Source organism: Zosterops lateralis (assembly GCF_965231275.1).
Source record: "Zosterops lateralis genome assembly, chromosome: 13".
In the NCBI taxonomy this organism is placed as follows: domain Eukaryota; kingdom Metazoa; phylum Chordata; class Aves; order Passeriformes; family Zosteropidae; genus Zosterops; species Zosterops lateralis.
The window spans coordinates 16,969,640-16,989,162 of record NC_139773.1 but is presented as its reverse complement, the minus strand read 5'-3'; positions in this window follow the sequence as shown (position 1 = coordinate 16,989,162).

The following is a 19,523-nucleotide window of genomic DNA, read 5'->3' as shown; positions in this document are numbered from 1 at the left end:
CAGCCCAACCTCCTCCCATTCACACCAGAAGACTTCCAGGGTGGCTTTAAACATGCTCTGCACCTCCAGGGCTCCTGGAAATTCGCCAGCATTTGTCTTGATGTCAGAAAGCTACATCATGAGTGCTACATCATAAAAATAACAGCATCACTGAATCACTAGACTCAGAAAATACCTCCAAATCATCCATCCCAGCCTTCAGTCTGATGTAGGAAGTGATCCAGCCACAGTAAGATGCATAAAGAGATAATCTCTTTTAGATTTTTTTTTTCCCTCAGCCTGGTGCAGAAAACTCTAAGAAAGGACCAAACTTTGAGTCACTGCGAGAGATGGCTCCAGATGAAAGGAGATCTGGGCTGTACCAAAGCGAAAGCTCTGGCTGATGGGATCTGTAGGAAAGAGGCGAGGAGGAGCACAGGGAGTGAGCTGCTACCTGCAGCAAGTGATAATCAGTGATAAATGGTGTCCTGCTGATCCCCACGTTTCACTTGGGAGGATCCTCCACAGCCAGTGGGAGGCTCAGATGCAAAGGGAACCTGCTTTCCAGAGCTGCCAGGACAGTATTCATAAGGCAAAGCTGATGGCCCAGTATTTAAACACCTCACTGATGGGCTTTTAATTAAACAGGAGAGGGTGGCTGGATCCCGGTGTGCAGCCTGGGCTGCCCCGGGCTCAGTCCCAGCCTCTTCCCTGGATTTGCCAAACACTTGAGCATTTGCTGACTTGGGGTTAGGGAAGGTGGAGGCACCCAAAGAGCCTCATTGACTCATGATATTTTCCAGCCCGGCTTGTTTGTTTTCATTGTGCACACAAGTCCTGTTTACCTGGATCAAAGACGGCAGAATCAACAACAACACTCTGCAGACAGGGACTTGCAAAATTCCTACCGAAGGCACGACTGTGCCCAGACCTGCAGCTCCTGCTCTTCCCCCTTCCTCTCTCTTTCTGCCCCTGCATTGTTCCTGCCTCACCCAGCCCTTACTGAGCCCTGTCTGCCAGCCCCCCAGCCCCCAGCTGTTTTTCTCAAAAGTGGCACAGTGAAATCCAGATTTCCCTGGCAGGACCAGCAGCAGCAGATGGGAGGAAGGAGGTGCACAGGCGTTGGAAGCTCCTGTTGCCCTGCTCATGGTGTACCTGCTCCTCTCACCCCTCTGGCCTCACAGCCACCGCTGGATTTTCAGCCCTGCAGTAACACCCCCTTGCCATGATTTATGGAATGAGGCCACTCCATGGTGTATTCCCCACCAAGGGGCTCCCCTGGCAGAGCACACAGCTGGCAGCCTGTCCTCCCTGCACTAGAGTCTGCTCAGCTTTTGGGGTTCAGGGAGAAGCAGAAAATTAATTAGGACAATCCTGAAATTCTGAGCTTACAGTTGGTCCCGAGCAAGTTTCTGCACAGCCCCAGAGCACAAACTCTTCACCACCCAGATTAGGATCTTCTGTCTGCTCCAGCCTCTGGAAAGCTTCTGCTCATGCACTCCTTGGAGGAGCCATCTCAGACACCCAGAGCGTGGGGTAACAACAGAATTTAAAGTGGAGAGTTATGCAAAATCCTTCTGCAGTTCAGGGCTGTGATGCAACGGTGCAGCCTCGAGCAGCTCTTGCACAGGTTTGTGCAGTGGTTGCAGCACTGAGGATGAACCTTGGGCAACGTCAGTGGCCTCAAGCAGCCCTGCCAGCCCTCAGAGGGCAGACAGGAGGAAAGAAATGTCATTTTCTTTTTAAAATTCTTTGTTCTCTAGGCCCATTTTAATTGTTTCAATTGAAAGGCCGTCAGTACTTTAGTTTAGGTTCCTTTTGTCCAGCTGAAGTCTGTGGCAGCTTCTCCATCTGATCACAAGGGTGATTTTGTATGGGAAAGGCACTGGGGGAAGTTATGCTCATGCTAAGGAAGATGGTGTCAAGGGGATGCCCACCTGTGTTGGGAAAGATGGGACAGGAAGGGCTTACAGATATGATTGCCTGGTAAGAAATACTGGAGATGTTTCTAGAATATCTCAAGTCTGCAGAGTTCCTTCTCCCCGCTGTTCACAGATGTTCCTACACACCTGTGCTCCTGTCTCCAGACTTCACAACTCCAAACAATTCCCATCACACACCTTTCATTTCGTTTCCCCTCAGCACCCCAGTTTGGAAGACTTTATGAATAATCAAAGCAAAGCAAAGCAAAGGGACCAATGCAGAGCATCAGCGCCCAGGGCAGAGCTGGGAGAACGGGCTGCAATAAATGTGTGTAAGATAAGCAGCCCCTCTTTGCAGCGGAGCAGAGCCTGGGCTCTTGGGGATTTTCCTTCTCTTCGCTCAGGATGAATGAGTTTCCCTTTGAGGCTCCAGGTTCCCCCGGCAGAATCCACCCCAGGTCTTGGCGCGATCCCCGCCCTGTGTCATGGGCAAAGTATGCGGCACCCCAAAACCCGGAGCGGAGCCGGCCCGCGGGATCGGGACCCGGCGGGAGCGGCCGGGGGCAGTCCCGGGACAGGGACCCGGGGGAGACATCCAGGAGCATCCCAACATCCCAGCGAGCTGCGGGCTCCTCTCCAGCCCCCCGAGCTGCGGCTGGGCCTGGGCTGCCGGTGCCCCAAGACTCAGACACACACACCCAGGCGAGCAGAATGATTTCCATGCCTCCCGTGGGATGTGGGTGGTCCCGGCGCCAGGAACGCGAGCGGTGGGATCCGCGCTGGGAACACCGCGCTTGGATCCTGCTGGAGGCCACTGAGCCCGGAGCATCCCGGCTCGTCCCTCTTTCCTCACTCTTCTCATCGAACTGATTTCTCCCAAAGTAAACTTCCCTAAAATCACAAAAGAGAGGCATTTTTTCTTTTTTTTTTTTTTTTTTTTTTTTTTTTTGCCTCCCCCACGCCAACAAAAAAGAATAAAAAGAAAAAGAATAAAGCGCGGCGAAAACCCCCCCGGTGCCTCCCCACGACACAGATTTACATCTCTGAGTCAGATCTCTGCAGCTCCCCTGCATATGGTCCGCATGAGATGCAGTTCCTGGCTAGTGACTCACTCAACGCCAATAGAAAGGAGCCCTTTCAGACGGTTCCAGCAAGGAAACATCCCGAATTTTGCCATCTGGGGCTCGGCGGGATGAGGGACACAGCCCGGGCTGGTCCAGCCCGACCCGGCTCTCCTGGGATGAGTCAGGAGCTCTCCAGGATCCTCTCCCATTTCTTCAAGAGTTTCTTAAAAATCCGTCTTTCTGCCTGATTTCTGTTGTGGTCAAAACGGATGTCTAAGGTTACAAAAATTGAAAGAGATAAGAAGAATGGGTTTATCTCTTTCTTTGCAGGTTGTTTACTTGGTTCATTCGATATCGCTTTGCGGAGAGGGTGTTTGGTTTCAGTGTTTCCACTGTGCGGTCACTCGGGGAGTTTCCTTTTGTTCTTCGTCTGGGTTTGTTGTTTTTTCTTTTTTTCACATAGTGATGTACAGAGAGTGAGAGGGAAAAGCCTTTTAAACCTGGTGGTTAAAGCCACAAAAAAAAACCTGGCAGGTGGACTCACACATGTCAAGTCACAGATACGAAATCCAATCAGCTACTCATTAATAAAAGAAGAATTTATTGTGGAATTGATTAAATTTCCAGTGGACATTATGGTAGATGAGCTCATGGTCAGATCTGTGGTGTCGGGTTTGCATGACATTTAGACTGCTTTTTTTTTAAATTTATTTTTTAGGGAGGGGAGTTTTGAAAATTTTAAGTCACTTTAAATACATGTAATTCAGCTGTCCTTATGAAAGACAAATAGTCATGGTAGGGAAAATTGCTGAAATCACATCATGTAGAATTTTTCACAAAGATGGTTATCAGAAACCCCACAGAAACTCGTGTCTTGATTTTGTGGGCTGTGCTGGTCCCCTCCACTTTTTCCCTTTGTACACTCAAGAATTTCGAATTCAGAACCTGGAAATAATCCTCTGTAACTGAGCAAACAGACCGAAAAAAGTCTCAGGAATTAATTCACATAGCTATCTTTAACCTCTCTTCTTTTTATTTAAAAGAGTAATATGAGATCCAAGGCCATTTAATTAATTGGAAATTGTTACACTTAAGCGTGTGCAAAGGAGGGATCAAAAGGGATGCTACAGCCATTAAATAATCAAATAGCAATACCATTAAGTAAGTGATTAGTATGTGCAATAAATGGCCAGACTGTGCTAATGAGATCTCCCATATACCCTAAATCAGGTCTGATCCTTTGCACAGGAAAGATCACCTCGTGTGTTGATTCCCTGTTGAGGGATGAGAGCATTTCCTTCCCTTTTCCAGGATATCTCCTACATGCACAACATCTTCTAGCCAGCCTCAAGTCCCAGCATTTGTATTCTCAGCAGTTCTTTTTCTAGGAAAGACTTCCAGAAAGTTCCTGGAAATTCTGACTGAGGAGAAAATCTGGATCCTTTTTTTCCTGAGAGCGTTCAGGGATGAAGCACTGCCATTGTCCCTGATGGAATAAATGGTGGGTAGGTGATTTCTGTGTTCAAACCCCGAGCTAGTGACTGGTACTGAAGAAACAGAACATCCTCACTCCTCTGATGGCTCTTCCACAGCCAAGTGTAGGAAAATCCACAGGAATAACAGGTGCTGACAAAAAGCAGGTGTGATAGATTAGGTGAATAGAGGAACATAAAAAAAAAAGATGAAATGCACAAGATGATTTTGACCATAAGGTCTGTGGAAGAGTTCATGGCAGTGTTTAGAGGAGGATGCTTCAAACTGTGCCCAGATGAGACAGTCCTGAAACCTCCCCAGACTTGATTCCCTGTGCTTGTACTCCCCTGGGATGCAGCAGCACCTCGGTGTGCCTGGCTCCAGTACAGGTAACTGCACCTGCAGAGCCCCAGGACCAGGAATAAAAAGTTTGGGCAAGGACAGGAGAAGTGTCTTGGCTGAGGTTGCCAAACAGGAGCTTAGCAGCAAACCCCAGGACCTGGAAATCCTCCTCTGGAGATGGTTCCTTGGACCACGCTGCTTTCACACGAGCAGCCCCACAAACAGAGGATAAATGGCAATTTTTTGTATAAAGACCCCAGACCTCATGAGACAATGCTGGTGCAGCTGTTGGGATATTGGGCAAAACTACATCTTTTCTGCTAACCAGTAAAAAAGCCCTCAGGAAAGGAGGTTCAAAACCAACCCAGCTCCTCTTACAAGCGATTTCCTGATCTTGCCTGCTTACAGTCTGCCACCCTGGCTCTGGAAAAGTTAATCCAGGCTGTGCACATTCCTGGGAGTGGATCCCACCAGACAATGTAACACTCTAATTAGTACCAAGGCAACTGTTTACAAGTCAGTTCCAAATGCCTCACTTGCGTTTGCACCCTCCTACCACCCCAGCAATATTTAGTAGAAGCGTCCTAGGTATAACTCTCCTGGGGCTTATTCACATGTCAGTCAGCTCAGCACAAGCACGCTGTGAAAACGGATGAAAACAAAAGAGGATGGATTTCTGCCTTCCTTGGGAAGCAGCAGGTTTGTCCGGAGAAGGGTTTGGATGCAGCAGTGAACGTTCTCTGGCAGAGGCTGTCAGAAATAAAACAGGATCCCATCGTGGGAAGGGCTCCCTGTTGCCCAGGCCATGGTCCCAGTGAATATTCTGGGACAGAAGTTTTTGCATCCCTGTGCCACCAGTCCCCTCCTATCTTGGAAATTGCTGCTCTTAATTGTGTACAAAGGAGGGATCAACTTTGGTTGTAATGCTGCATAAAGGAGGGTGGGAAAGCACATCCACCCTCACTGATGTTTCCTCTCTAGCCATGATGCATCGGCTTTCTTTGCTTTTGGAAGTGGGTTCTGCTGAGCTGGGGCTGAAACAAAGCAGAAGATGGGATGTGTGGGCTGCTTGAGGGACACTGGGAGTGCTCCTGTCACTGCACATCCCGGCAAGGAGGAGTCGGTGAGGGATGGGGAGACAGGAAAATGCTGCTCTGGGAGGCTCAGGGTGTGATGGATGAGGCTCTGCTGTGGCTGCCTGCAATACTCTCCTTTTCATCCACCTCACACCATATGCTCTTGGCAAAATAGCTGTGATATAAAGGAATCACTTCACTTCCATTGAAATGCAGCTGTGTTAGACTACTCAGCTATAATCAATGGAAGAAAAATACCCGGCGCCTTTTAAGCTGTAAGGGGAATTTACAGAGGCATAATGAAATTATTCAGTGTGAATTCAGCTGGGCTGAAAGTATAGGCAAAACCTTCCCCTTCCAAATCAGGAAGCAAAACTTTATCCAAAAGTTACTTTAGTTTTCTGTGATCACCAGAAGGAAAATGACACTAAAAGGTCAGGGATATTTCTGAGCTGATATGACTAGGTCTGAGTCAGACCAGTGGAAATTACAGGATATTGTCTTGGAGGGCTCTTGTGAGTTAATATAAAGTTTCCTGGAATGATTTACAAATCTGAATTGCACAAAGGGATACAATGAAGGGAAATGGGGAAACTCAGGTTACACAAAGCACTGGAGAACATTTGTGAAAGTAATTTTCTAACAGCCATGAGTAAAGAGTGGATGTCTATGAGTTTCTGGCATTTTGTACGCTGCTAAGTACTTATTCACCTTAATATTTAACATCTCATTACTAAAATAAGTAGTTTCACCTCTCAAGTTTGTTTTGTTTTTTTAAAGGAGCTTTCTTAAGTGTTTTCCTACTGAACCAGCTTGTGCTTCATAGTCAGGCTGGTGCATTCTTTTAGAGAAGAGGGTTGGATTAGAACTGCAGGCTCGCCTTGAAAATGAGTTGACCTTCAAACACTTGTTTGGGTAAGGCATGGAATAGCTGAGGAGGTAATGGAGGGCTGGAAGAAAAGCCTGGTTGGTAGAATCTTCAAGGAACAACCCAATAATGATCATAACATCTGGCTTGCCACTCTGATGCAAATAGCATGACAATAAAACCTGCCATTAAGTTTTTACAACGGAATATCCAGGAATATCAGCAGACAGGTGATTTCAGTGGGTCTCTGGTGGGTTATGCCAGCCAGGGAGCTCCTTTGACTCCCAGCACAGGGAGGGGTCTGTGAGGAGAATGTGCAGGTGTGGAGGGTGTGCAGCAATCCCAGGCAGAGGGACGAGCAGGGGAAATGAATGTAGGAAAGGAAGGAACCAGGGGGTGCTTCTCTCCAGGACCAAAATGTGAGGAGTACAGAGGACACCTGAAGTGACAATTCTTGGTTCAGAGTGAGTGTGAATGGCAGCTGAGAGCCCAGAGGCTGAGGATGCTGGGGTAGGATGCCACGGTGGGGCAGGGCCGGCAGGTAACCTAAAGCTGCGCTTTTCCCCCTACTCCTCTGCAATTGTTTTGTTTTCCTTCCCACTGAGGCCCCAGAGCTCAGCTCAGGGTTTGGCCCCTGGAAACTGCTGTTAGGCTGCTACCAGTGAGCTTTCACTGGGAGGAACTGGGCTCCTGGAGCTTCCTGAGGCTGAAATGGCCTCAGAGGCTCCTGCCACCTCCTGTGGATTGGGGAAGGTGTATCCCAACTGTTCACTCAATCTCCACAGAAGACTTGTGTGTGTTTTCTTCTCCTTTCCTAATCACTCAAATTCAAATAACAGGCAGATAATAGCTGTAAAATATTAACCTGTTATACAACAGTGTTCTGTGGCAGACAGTCTTGGCATGAGGGGAATTTCTTCAGTGTTACACACTGGTGAGAAATGCCAGGCTCACAATTAGGGGGAAAAAAAGACTGAAAGAATGGAGTAACACAGCTGGATATTCCCCTTTTTATTTAGAAGTAGGCAGCTAGCATTGGACTATTCAGGATTCTGGCATCAGTATAGAAAAGCCCTAATTAATATGCATGAAAGTTTTTTCATGGGTTTGTGGTGACAAATTTATATAAGTTTATCTAGAAGATTTCTAAAACTAATAGCATTTGTCGTATGAATATTATACAATTAATGTCTAGCTGAAATACCAGCAGTCTACTATTAATTTTAACATAAGAATGGAAACGTTAACATTATCTGAATTCCAATTAGTGTGGGAAGGAGCAAAATACCACTAATGGGGAAAAAACCTGGTCTCTACTATTCCCTTCTGTCCTGTGCTCACTGCTCAGGTGCCGGGACATTTCTGCTGCTGGGGAGTTGTTTCAAGGCACTGGCAACTCAAAATGAAAAAAGATTTTCTGAGCAAGATGCTCTCAATTTGAGAATGTGATGACATTTGGTGTATCACAGACTTAATTTGTGTTAGTCCTGCATATGTGACAGTTTATTACCAGCACCCAAATTTTCCAAAGTGGCAATGCATTGTACAAACAGTGTTCCTGTCATTTTCCACTGCTGTTCACACACCTCTTACTGATGGCAAATAAGGGATGCATTGCAGTCACAGTGCTGCTTCTTGCTCAGTCATCCTTCCAAAAAAAAAAAAAAAAATCTGGGAAAAAGAGTAATTTAACCCCTACTTTTCCTAAGTGCAGCAGCATTCCAGAAAACCACACAAGCAATGCAAGCTGAGCTTGATCCTACCCACCAACAGAGACCTCAGAAACCTTCTCCAGCTGATTTTTTTTGGGGGGATTGTTTGGTTTTGGGTGTTTCTAGACTGGTATAGGGTTTTTAAAAATTTTTTTTGGTGAGTCCTTCCACAGGAATGGAATGTCAGGAAAATATTTCAGGCACACCAGCCTGTGATCAGCTGCTAAGGCTTGTGTAGCGCCAGGAGGCTGCTCTAGGCATGATGCTCCTGTGACTCCTATAGAGAGGCAGAGGAAAGTAAAGCCCAAAGGCAAGGCAGTTTTTAACCTTAATTTCCAGCTATTTTCAGAGAGCAGATGGGAAGATGGAGACAAGTTCTGCTCTCTGGACCCTCACAAGAATCTGGAGGCTGCAGAAGTGCCAAATGCCAGAGAATGAGAAGAGCATCATCCATGTTAGGTTGAGTGGGGAGAGGGCTGTGATACAGCTCAAATCTTGATTATTCCCTTGCAGGAAAAAAGACAAGCTGATTTTGAGGAGTGGTCTCATTGGGGCAGATGGAAAATAAGTTCTCAAAATGTTGATTTGATCTGGGGTGGTGGGTACACACTGTGGGATGTGCCACTATGGAGGTGGCCTCAAGTCCTGACTTGGGGTTAAAGTGTGGAGGAGAGCTTGTTCTTAGAGAAAAAAACCTGGATGGGAGCCACGAGCAAAGAAAACTTATTCTCCCTTTGAAAATGTCTCTGCTACTGCAATGTAGGTCATCCCTAGCAGCAAAAAAGCCAAATTCCCATCTTTGGCTCTACCTGCACCACTGCAGAAAGCTCCCCCTCAGCCTCACTGACACCACTGCAATCCCCAGCAGCCCTGCCCAGCTCCCAGTGGAGAGGATGACTCTGATCCTGGGGATGGCAGTGCTGGAAGCCACCCCCTGGTGTGCCAAAATTCAGGAGTAGCAGCACTGCTCATTATCTGATGTTAATTGTGTGACTGAAGAGGCCACTGCCATACGGAGGCTCTGAAGTTAAACACCATCATAAGCTGCCCAACACATAAAAACCCTCATTTTACCCTCTAAGACCTTGATTGTCTCCAGTTTACTGTGCCTGCTGCACAGTGCTGGGCTTTATGAGGGACAACATTGCAGCACATGGGATAAAACTCCTGTATCATCACTGCAGCCAGTGCTGTGCTCTGTGGGGATAAACCAGGAGGCTTCACTGTTTAAATGCCAGGATTAATACCTGGGATCCAGGAGGAAGGAAACTCACTATATAGATCTGTTCCTGTTCTTCAGGAGCAATGACACCCCCTGCCCCTGAAAGCTGATATTCTTCAAAGCCTTTTCCTGAGGTGTTTCAGACTTGGTAAAATCAGAAGATGCTTTTCCACAGTAATTTATTAAATACTTTTCTCTCCATTTCAGGCTCTGCATAAATATTTCTAGCGAGGAAGATCTTTGGTTTGAATTGATGCAGGATGGTGTTTAGGACCATGAACACAAAGTTTGAAAGGCTCCTTTACATACCACATCTTCTAGCATTGCCTGCTCGATCTTCTAACTCACTAAACTCACCATTTATTCCCCTGGGCATTTTGTTCATGGTTTCTCTGGGTCTGTTGAAGAAGCTGATATCTCTTTAATGTATTTTATCAGTTAAGTGGTGTATTTGAGGTGTGTGATGCACCAAGTGACACTGCTGGATGACACAGTCCCGCCCTCTGGCTCCTTGGAGGAAGGTGCTTTGTAGAAATCCTTTCTCCTGCTCCAGGGTCATTTCTCCTGCTCTCCAAACCTTTGCCTTGATTTCCCCTCAACACATTGGGCAGGGGTGCAACTTATATGCCTTTGTTCATGGCCCTGCAGAGCTGATGTGTTACACCAGAAATCTGCTCTGAGGGGTCTACCTATAAATGACAATAATCTGGATGAAAAGCAATTTAGAAGATCCCACAATTACGGTGTGGTTTTGTTTGATTTGTGAGCAATAGCTGCTACTGTGGGTATTTGGAGAGAAGGAAAAGCCATCACCTAGAAAGAAAAAAAAGGGAAAAACCCCTTTGAATCTCCCCAGCACCCCTGCCACTCTTCTCCCTCTGATGGAACTGCCCTGCTGCCTCCTCAGGAAAATTCCTGCAGTTTTGCTTGTTGGAAAGTGAAAATAACATTTCATAAACGTCCACGGGCAGATTTCTGCCAGCTAGAAGCCTACGAGAGGATTTTTCAAAGGCATGTTTGACAGTGAGTGTGGTGGGACTAAATGATGGCAAGAACATTTTGACAACTCCACTCGAGCAGGTGAGGACGTGGCCTCGTCTCGGTTATTTCTATCTGGATTGAGAAGGTGGAGAAAGTAGCCAGGCATCCTCCTATCTCACTCAGCACTTTATCTCGAATTTACATAAACTAATCTATGCCAAACTCCTGTGAGAACAGCCCTGCCTGATAAGATCCTGCCCCTGCGATGATGGACATCCCCCTGAAAAATCTGCTCTCACCAGATTTCGCTGACGAATCGGAATCTCATGCCTTTAACCCACACATAATTTTGCCTGGAGATTATAATGCTATTTTAATTTTTCTACACTTGCTGTTGCAAATACTACAAAATGCAAATCCTCTGGTATGAAGATACAGTTATGTAAGACCTCATTCAAAGGGTCTTATTTAAGAATGTGCTTAAGCATATGTTCAGTTTCAGCGACACATCCCAAAATGTGAGGGTCTTAAAAATGCACCTGAGAGTTTTCCCTCCCCTCTCAGGGACTAAAATAAAATGTTATCTGATGCTATTTTCCTCTCTAGGATGACTTAGCAGAAAGAACATTTCTTCAGACAAAATCATGTTCCTTTTCAGGAGAGATTCTTTCTGAAATTATTTGCATTAGAAGGTTTTTACAGTGATGTTTAAAAATCGTTGCATAAGAAATACTGTGTCATGAAGAAGAAAAAAAAAAGACAAAATTAATTCTGCCTTTTAAGCCTCAATTGAAAAAGAAAAGGGATATCTTGGACAGACCATCTTTAGACAAGGGGAAGTGTGAGTTCATGAGAATGTGTCAGATATTCACACTGGGGCACAATGGCAAAAGCAGCTCGGCAAGACTGGCAGGTATTTTTTTCTCTACAATCTGTTGAAAAGACAGACTGATTCCCTTCCTTGGGACAGCAGAGAAGTGTATTAAGCTTTGGTTCATTCCCAGCATTCAGTGAAGAGAGTTTTTGGGAGAGGTGCCAGATACTATGGACCAAGTTCAGCTCCAGCCTAAGCAGACAGAATTCCCGCTGAAATCAATGGGAGTTGCACCTGCTGACTTTGGAGTTGAATATGGCCCAATATGTGGATACTATAAAGGTTCTGTTTCCAAAGTTTCTTCTGGCTTGTTTTGTGGGAATGCAGACCTGGCGCCAGGAACGTCAGAAGACCAATAAATTCACTATGGGAACTTCCAGGCAAATGACAACTCTCTCCCACAAAACAAATCCAGAAGCTCACACGATGCTGAAGGACAAATTGTCAGTGTTCCCCCAGTTCATTTGCATGAACACCAGTTCCAGAAATGCTGTGAGAGAAGAAAATGGAGAGTGTGTGGCCTGGAGAGATACGAGGGGAAATACTTTGATTGGTTTGTCCAAATTATTTGGATAAATATTTAAATTATCCCAAATGTTTGTTAACTTGCAGGAAAAGTGGTCTTAAGGCCCTAAGGAGGGTATAATATATTTATACAAACTATTTGATGGCTGGTCTCAAGAGCTGCTATTCTCCATCTTCCCAATTTGGATGGAATTTAAGCTGTGACTGTCTCCAGGGGCAGAATAAAAGTCTAGACAGGCCAGAGGAGTCCATCCAGAAAAGCAAAAAAAATAAAAAAAGCAGTAGCCTGAATGTATCCACGTGGCATTGAATACAGAGGAGTTAACAAAGGCATTATGTAAAGGAGCCAGTTTGTCTCTGTTGGGGTTATAATTGGCTGGTAACTGGGATTTAAACAACTGAGATTCAAAGTCCACTTTTTGAGTAATTGCTGTATAATGGAACCAGTCTCCTCGGAGAGCACATGTGTTCTTGGCAAGTGGCTTGTAGGTAGTGGAAGCACAGGAAGAGAAAGCTAAAAGTACAACACAAGAAATAATCTTGGAGCCCCTGCATTACAAAACTAGTCAGTTTTAATTCTTTCAAAATTCTAAATAAAACCAGCATCAGATCCACAGTCTGTGTTCTGATTTAATCTAAAGTTTGAAAGTATTTAGAGTCGGTATTTCTAGCTCATTTCCTTGATAAACAAAGCAAGAACCTTCTACGTTTGACTAATTTATTTAAATGCTGTAATTTTCTAAAGAAGGGATGGAGAAGGAGACACTTCATTTCATGGGCATTGTGCCCACTCTGAACACTCACACGTGGAACAAGGGCAAGGGCAGAGGAAGGGGTTAAAGGCAGTGAGTGCCCAGGTGCTGATCTGATGGAAACCCACCTTTCAAAGGAATATTGTAACTTCTTGTATTTGGCATGTCCTGGAAAAAAAACTGTTTTAAGATTTCTTTTTTTCAAGCTGCTTATGATTAACAGCCTTCTTTCCATGCCCTCCATCTCTAGCCCAATATTCCTTCTTCTACCACTAAACCCATATGAGTCATCCCTTTTAAAATCCATGGTGGTCACACAGAGCACTCACACACACACACAGAGCAAATTAGGGGAAAATTGATGTCAAGACCTATCGAGTATGAAGGGCCTTTTAAAACCAACCTTCAGAATGTGCTAATATTTACACACTCCCAAACCACCTGGAAATACGTTCCAACAGCTTTAAAGCATTTGCAATATGATTTAGGTGTATATGCAGCCATTCAGGATTGCACATTAATTTACCCTAAAATCCAATTTGATCCAATCCATAATTTGATGCCTTTGAAAAAAATACCTGCCCAGCCCTGGATTTTATAGGAAGTCAAAAATCTTATTTCAGCCAAGAAAGAGTCAGGGTTTTTTTAGTTCTGCAATTTTCAGAAACTTTTTTTTTTTTTTTTGCTTTTTTTGCTTTTTATGCTGGAGATACAATTTGTTAGTTGTAAGGCTGTGGTTTTCCATAATAATTTTGAATAAACTTTTCCTTTCTTCTTGTAAATGTGAGATAGGTTGGAGTCACTTAGGTTTGAAGGATTTTTGATGATAGCACATAGCTGAAGTGGTGGAAATGTGGATAAATAAAAACATATTTTTGTATATACTCTGCTTATATAATGTTTAGATCTGTATAGAATTCTATCAAACATTTGGTATAAATGAATACCTACAGCAAATAATTCCATTGTTTAATCATATATAATCCTCTATTTATTTTATTTTGGGTTCCATTTATATATTCTCCCAAACTAGAACAAAGAATCTTAACTTTCATATATTCAGCTCCATCTTGAGTCAACTGCAAATGCAGAGACACTCAAGAATTTTATTTTGAAATCTGTCATAAATAAATGATTGCATACCTAAGGTTTAAAAAAAAACCCCAAACAACCCCGCCCAAAATAGAAGCAGGTAACATAGAAGCTTTTAATTCTCCTGCAGGTAACAGGGGTGAGCTTAAAATTACTGGAGTCAATCTGCATCTGTGTTTCTTTCTACACAGCAGCAATAATTATTCTCCTTACGAATGAACTGTGACATTTAATTGCCTATAAACACATTTTAAGATCTAGTAATGATGTTACTAATCAATTGGAAAACGCAGCAAGTTTTTTTTTCCAGGTATTGATGGGAGCACGTTCCTCTCGCTGCTATGGGTCAGCATCACATCATCCCTGGGCCTGGTTCACAGAATTCTGGGATGGTTTGGGTTGGAAGGGGCTTTAAACATCATCTATTTCCAACCCCTTTGCCATGGGCTGTGACACCTTCCACTAGACCAGGTTGCTTCATGTTCCATAGGACTCATGTTCATCTATATTTAAGTTTAAGAAGTGAAAACCCAAAATGGACAATGCAAATATCACATAACACAGTAGGGACAGGCCCTTCCTGCACAGTACATGGTGTAAAAATCAGGTCCCTCTCCTTGTTAGCTTGGTGAAATCCTTGCTGGTGATGTTAAAGTTCAAACGTATGTTGCTTAGAAAGAGTTAACAATACAAGATTAATAGCTGTTATAAGCACGTTGCAGACATCAGGAGTTTGTGCTATAAAATGTAATAAGCACATCAACAGATGGCCTGGTGGATGCTCATAAGCCATGGTTACAAGCACGCAATTGACCTGTTGGACTCTGCACCAACCTCCACAACCGACTGGGCACGTCTTCCAACACCTCCCAGCCACTCATTAACTCTTTGTAAACTATTTACACACACGCCATTAATATGCAGCGTGATCACCTCAACACTGCCTGCAACAGGAGCAGGATAGAGCCCTAATTACTTGCAACACTTTATTAATTCAATCCATTAATGGAGGCAGGTTCTGATAGCCGGAGTGGGCAACCAACAGGCACTGGAAGCAGCTGTTCCCTCCCCTGCACCTCTGGCTCACTCTGCTCACCTTTGAGGGGCCTTTTGTTACTAATTCCTCACACCCAGAAGCAGGAGAGGGGACACAGGGCTTGGTAGGGAAGGGGTTTGGCAGGGAAGGGGTTTGGCAGGGAAGGGGTTTGGCAGGGAAGGGGTTTGGCTGCTGCTGTGCCGCGCCACAAAGGCTCGGCGTGGTTGCAGAGAGCATCGACAGCCCTTTAAAACCCTGTCAAAAAGGCACAAATATCAGCATAATTTATCGGTGGCTATTTTAGGCAGGTGCATGGCAACTCTAAATATATGGCATTCACCGCTTGCTGCAGTTGCTATGGATATGATATCTCAGGCCTGTAACTAGGGTTATAAATGCTGTTGTGTGCTTATTATTGTTGTTGTTATTAAAACATGAATTTTATAGTTATTCTTGTTCAGCTGCTGCCTTTAAATCATCCATGTAACTGCAGATCCCTTGTTTGAAGGAGGGATGTGTATGGGAAAGAGGTAATAAACAGCACCCTTTTCTTCCTTCTGCTTTTTCTTTGCTTCAGGAGGGAACAATCTTCAGCTCCTGCTTGCTGTAGTTTTAGGGCCAGGAGAAATAGAAATCACTCAGAGCCAAAGAAATGTCCTTCATTTGGGTCTATCTGATTAGCTCTCTGGTAGTTAAATTTTGCACACATCAGACGTGTCCAGTTCTTGTTGTTTTTTTTTTTTCCTTCTCTTTGTCCTAAGAGGTTGCTGTCCTGCAGCTGCAGGATTCTGCACTGCCCTCTCAATGTTACAGTGAAATGGTCACTTCTATCCTAATCCTGCAGGTCTGGGAAAGAGAAGATGGTCAGAGGCCAGAGAGGCTCCACAGACAGAGGAGTTAATGTAAATCTGCCCACCCAGCATCCATCTGAGGTGTGCTGTGCTCCTGTCCCCTTGCTGGGAGGAGACTGAGCATCCTCCTGCAGTCGGGAGCCTGTGAAGGTCATTGGTGCAGGGTGCAATTCAATGCAGAGCAAAAACTGGCAAAAAGTGAAAAACGTGCTAAAAAGGAGCAACCCACATTTTGCCTGGCTTGTTATGAGTCCATAAAATGCAGTTTATAAGGGGAGATTTGTAGGGGGAAAAAGAGTGAATTCCGAGGATTTGTTTATCTTTCAGGTGTACAAAACCCACTCTCACCTAGGCTGTGTAAAAGATGTATCAGTCACACAGGCACAATTCTCACCTGGACCTCTTACCTACCCACACCTCCCCACAATGAGAGGGTTCAGCCTGAGGCAGAGGCTGAACAAGGTGAGCTGGCAGCACCAGCAGCTCCTGGAGCAGAGGAGGTGGCTGCAGTGGGTGCTCTCAGCCGCTGGTCCATGGCAAGAGCCACTCCAGGAGCTGCAGAGACCTTCCAAAAAGCAGCCCCTGGAGCAGACAGAGACAGTGCTCTGTGATGACTGACCTTCATCCCGGGGAGCTGACACGGCTGGAGAAGGCAGGAGAATAAATTTCAGCAGCTCCCTCCTGCCTATAATACAGAATGTTCAGATGCATAAAGGTTATGACAAGCCAGCGTCTGGTAAAGAGGTCAGGCTGCCCTGAATGTGCTGCAGAAGCCAAAATAAAGTCTAGTCAAGCCTATACGGAGTCCGAGCACCAAGGCAGGGGAATGAGTGAGGCCTCTTCCTCCCCAGTGGTGGCCTCAGAAAGCAGTGGTGAGGCTGCAGTTAAAACTACAGTATGGCTGAGTATGAGGATATTTGCCTTGGGCAGATATATGTTTTGAGAGACTGGGGTCAGTGGCTGTTTTAACCACCTTGTTTCATCCCCACTGCCACACTTCCTGAGTTTTCCACTTAAGTGGCATTTTAAACAGGACATGGGTATGCTGGTGGCATTCAGCATCACACTCAGGAGGGTAAAATGTGTGTGTGTAACCTGGAGTTTCTTTCTGTCCATCTATCTCAAGGACCACAAACCAGCAGTGGACAAAAGGGGAGCACAAAGCTGATGAGAAATGATTGTAGAACCAACAGGACAGAGAAGAAGAGCCATCACTTTATGATTTCATCATGAAGCACATTGTTATGAAAATTAGCTGTAATTTGTCCAAATTATAACTTTAATTTTGCACATGGTACAGGTACAGTGTGCTTGAGGTTTTCGTCGTCAAGGTTGAAATGACCATGGTGTGGTTGTACATGTTGAAAAATCCTGATTTACATATTTAAATATTTCCACTGAAAATGACAGGAGCCCTTCTGGAGAGAGAGATGCCAACACCCGGGAGCCAGATCTGACCAAAAGGGTGCACTAAAGCTGAGCATGTGCATGGCTGGCACTGGAAGCTGCTGAACATGGGAAGGTATGAGGAAAGCTGAACACTGCACACAGCTCTCCTCTTAAGAGGTTAAGAGAACAGAGCTAGGAGTACCTGGGCATTCACAGAAAAAGGGATTCCTCCCTCACCTCCACAGAATAAAAGATAAAGACATCCTGGCAGAATCCAGCCAGATGATTACAAACTATGAATTTCACATCAGCAGCTGAGGAGGATGGAGAGCACCACGAACCCTCCCATTCAACAATGTGCTGTTATTACCATTTTTTTTTTTAAGTTTTAAAAACAATCTGACAGATTCCAGAAACAAACTACGTTATGACACCTATAGGAGTGTGTTTATATGAGACTGGAAGCTCTTTGGAGGCACAGGACATCTTTCTGCTCTCTGCCTGTACCTCAGCCAGTACAATGGGCCTGTCCATGACTTACCCTATTTGCCCAAGTAACGAAAGAAAGGCTGTTTGACAAAAATAAAAGTTATTTATGACAGCAGAATTATGAATGATAGACAGGCAGTTCCCACTTCAGCTCTGCCTTTATATAACAATACATTAATTGGTAAATAAGACATCACAATTTATGCTGCACCAATGCCATGACACGCACAGAAAGGACACTTGTTCTGCTCAGAACTGGTGCCCGTAGCAGCCACAGCTGTACCCAGCAACAGTAAAAATTTATGGCACATGAAGATCTCTCTGGTTCAGTTTGAGGACATGAGAGCTTGTGTGTGGTTGATAAAATTTATGGTAGACACACACGTGGCAGTCCAGAATGGTTTCAGGTGCAAATGCCTGATTTCCCTACAGGGAATCTCAGGAGGGTTGTGCTACCACCCAAATGCACAGAGTTTTGAGTTATTCTTGAATTATTGAGAGAGTCCTGCATAAGTGTGCTTGTGTGGCAATCCTGGCCATGTTGTACTGAGTGATGATTTTCCCTTCAATTCTGTGACACAGAATTGAACCTTTCCATCTTTCCTAAGGGGTACGAGATCTAATGAGTAGCTCAGACAATTCTCACAAGGCAAACAATAGGAGAATGGATGGAGAAACTACAAGAAGAAAAACATGTACAGTACAAAGTTGTTGGAAATGATGGGGTAGCGTCACTGAAAGATATTGTAATACAAGATGCTCAAAAAGAATTCAGGTTTAAATGTAAAAACTTAATTTTGACATTTGCATTAATAATGTGACATTTGCAAATTTCTTAATGTACTTTAAAAAAACCCAACAAACCAACCCAACAGCCTAGAACATAGCTAATGCTCGCAGATGTCTGCTTTCTTATACTTCAGAATCATTTTGCTATCTCCCCATGCCAAAGTATTGCAACAAATGTGTGATTACTCAGGACACCCATATGCCAGGCAGCAGCATGGCTACTACGAGCTCTGGCGCAACAGCGGGAACACGGCCCACGCCTTCCGATCCCGAAAAGCCCAAACCTCTCCTGCTTCACCTCATCCCATGTCCCCATCAGCTGGGGCCAGGTGTCCAGTGTCATTGAGGGATATGAGCAAAGAGCTGAGGACAGAGTGACAATGTTGGAGCCTTGGATGGGGATGGTGAGTGCGGATGGGGAGGATGGTGAGTGTGGATAGGAACATGTTCCATTGTGGTTTGTCCCCTGCACTGGGCCAAGCCTTGGCATCCCTGTCCCTCACTCCTGACCCCCATCCCTGGGAGCAGCACTCCAGGGTCAGCCCTTGGCCCTGTTCTCTGTGTGAAACTGAGGAGCGGTTTCCATTAAATGCTGTAAATAAATAAACAAACACGCCATGCAAAAATCGCAGTTCTCCTTCCTCCTAACCCCATCCCTGCCTTTTTAATATATTTTATTTTATCTATTTGTCAAGAACACAGCAGCCTTCCACTGGCAGGGCCCGCTCGTGGGCTCTCCCGCCGCTCCGCAGGATGCTCGCTGCACATCTGTCAGACCTCTTCCCGTTTCCCGCGTTCGGGAAGGCCGGGGCAGAGGCAGGAGCGGCGGCGGCCTCGCAGCATCCCGAAGCGCAGCATCCTCCCGGTCCCGGTCCCGGTCCCGCTCCGCTCCAGGTTTTTCCCGGCGCTCGCTCGCGCCGCCGCCGCCTCCGCGCGCGCCGCCGGCGCCGCCGCCTGGGCGAGGGGAACCCGCGGGGGGGGAGCGGGAGCGCGCCAGGGAGGGGAGGGGAGGGGAGGGGAGGGGAAGGGAAGGGAAGGGAAGGGAAGGGAAGGGAAGGGAAGGGAAGGGAAGGGAAGGGAAGGGAAG